Genomic DNA, 2,523 nt, shown 5'->3' on the forward strand with positions numbered 1-2,523 from the left:
ATTTGTCACAGAAATCATTTTTTTGGTCTCGTGAGGGGCGGGAAGGTAGCCCTGTGATTGGTTAAAAAAATAATGTTTGTCAAATCCCTACTTCTTTCCAGCGTCTCATGGGGGAGAGCAACTCTATAACTTGTCACAGAAATAATTCTGGTCAAAACCCCTACGCCTTTTCAACATCTCGTGAGGGGTGGAAGGCAGCCATGTGACTGGTTACATAAATAATTCTGATCAAACCCATACCCATTTTTAACGTCTCGTGGGGGGAGCAAACTTGTGACTGGTTAAAAAAATATTGTTCTTAAAATTCATACCCCTTTCCAATATCTTTGGGGGGGAGCAATCCTGTCATTTGTCACAGAAATAATTTTTTTGGTCTCATGAGGGGTGAGAAGGCAGCCCTGTGATTGGTTAAAAAAATAATGTTTGTCAAATCCATACTTCTTTCCAGCGTCTCATGGGGGAGAGCAGCTCTATGACTTGTCGCAAAAATCATTTTTGTCAAAACGCCTACCCCTTTCCAACGTCTCGTGAGGAGTGGGAAGACAGCCATGTGACTGGTTACAAAAATAATGCAGGTCAAACCCATAGCGCTATTTAACGTCTCATGGGAGGAGCAAACCCTGTAACTTGTCACAGAAAGGATATTAGTACAAATCCTAACCCTTTCTAACTTTTCGTGGGGGGCGGAAAGGCACCCCTGTGACTGGTTTGAAAAATAATGCTGGTCAACCCCTTATACCCATTTTTAACGCCTCGTAGGGGGCGGGAGGGCAACCCTTTGACTGGTTACAAAAATAATGTTTGTCAAACCCGTCCCCCTTTCCAACGTCTCATGGGGGGGGGGGGTGACTTGTCACAGAAATAGTTTTAGTCAAACTCCTACCTCTTTTCAACGTGTTGTGAGTTATTTAAACAATAAAATTTTTTTTTTATTTATACATTTTGAAAAGTTACTACTTTCTGGAAATAATAACGCAGTTAATGAATGCTCAGAATGATATTTGTTCTTAAAGACAGTTTGCAATTATTCAAACCATTTTAATTTGTTTAGAAAATTTCTTCACTATAAATCTTGAAGATGGTTAAGAAGCGACATAGTGTAAGAGATTTAAAAACAATTACATTTTCTTCGTCTTTTCCGTATAAAGGAGAAAGTGATTTTAAATATCATTAACTATATAATTTATTTCGAGAAATGGTAGCTTTTTCCATTTACTCGAAAAATTTTTTTAAACAAATAATCATTGTTAAAACAATGAAAAAGTAGTAAATATACTAAGAAATTTCTCACTTACTGAATAGAAATAAATAATTTTAAAAAAACTATTATTTTTTTCATTTCAGTTTGTCAAGTTTTTTTTCACTCTCTTAAAAGCGATAATAAAAACAAAGAAAGAATAGACAATAGTAAAGCTATTTCGATTTTTTGAAAAATTAAGATACGAAATTTTCTCAAAACAGTTACAGGTAGCAGTTTTGCGAAAATTGTGTTTTAATTTTTCAAAAAATCTAAAAAACTATACCATTTCTTATTCTTTCTTTATTTTTCTTTAGGCTTTAAAAGAGAGAGAAAATTAGACAAACTGGAAGAAAAACCTTAATATATCAAAAATGTCAAAAAAGTGTTTTTAAACTAAAATTGACAGCAAACTTATTTGACACCTAAAAAATCTAAATAATCGTAAAAAATGTACAAATGTGACACAAACATTTTCTTGGTCAACCAAATATATTATTGTTCATATAATCAGGCCCATCGAGAGGAAAACTGGGCCCGGGAGGGGGGAATATATATGTAGTTTTGAAAATTTAGAATTCAGGCTGATGCAAAATGCTTTCATGCTTTTATAGTATTATGTTTTGTTAAAATAATCACAATAATGAATTTAATGTGCAAATTTCTTATGATTTATTTAAAAAAAATAATTATTTTCTAACAGCTCCGGAAAATCCGCACCCTCTGAAAACTGCGGGCACGGGAAATCTCCCTGTTATTCCCTCTCCCCTCCTTCTCGTAAGGCCAGCATATAATAACTTAATTTTAGAGTTGAATCAACCGAATTTTTGTTGTTTATTTACTTAACTAAATGTATAAAAGATTAATCTATAAAATTTAACAGTCCAATTTTATGAATATTTTTTATCTTCACAGACAGTCTTCGCAAATACTCATGAGTTGAAACGGGAACTGTACAGCATACGTGAGACATCCGTCAATCAAATCTTTGCCATCGGAAATAGATTATACTCAGATATTATGGTAGAATAATAAAAATAATGTTTAACTTATTAAATATTTGTTAAATAAAAAGTTTAAACAATTTCTATATAAGTTTTGTTCTTCTATCTTACTAGAATGCAATTGAGCCGTTGGAGCAAAGAGGGATCAAAGACGTACAGACTTGCTGGGGACATTATGACGCATTCATGAAATATCATAACACTAGATTTATCAAATGGCGCAATTGTCATGATCAGGCTGCTATTAATGAGAATATTAAGGTATATAAAAATATTATTCAT

At 33.1% G+C, this 2,523-nt stretch overlaps 1 protein-coding gene across 2 annotated transcripts in view; it reads left to right on the forward strand.

Moving 5' to 3' along the window:
- The window catches only part of LOC117174771, a 28,179-nt gene extending 25,960 nt beyond the window's left edge, over window positions 1–2,219 (forward strand). For both annotated transcript variants that reach the window (XM_033364126.1, XM_033364127.1), the window contains one exon: window positions 2,153–2,219. The gene's annotated coding sequence lies outside the window, so the exon portion shown is untranslated. The remainder of the gene's footprint in view (window positions 1–2,152) is intronic.
- The last annotated feature ends 304 nt before the right edge of the window (window positions 2,220–2,523 follow it).

Source organism: Belonocnema kinseyi, chromosome 6 (assembly GCF_010883055.1).
Source record: "Belonocnema kinseyi isolate 2016_QV_RU_SX_M_011 chromosome 6, B_treatae_v1, whole genome shotgun sequence".
Lineage (NCBI taxonomy): Eukaryota > Metazoa > Arthropoda > Insecta > Hymenoptera > Cynipidae > Belonocnema > Belonocnema kinseyi.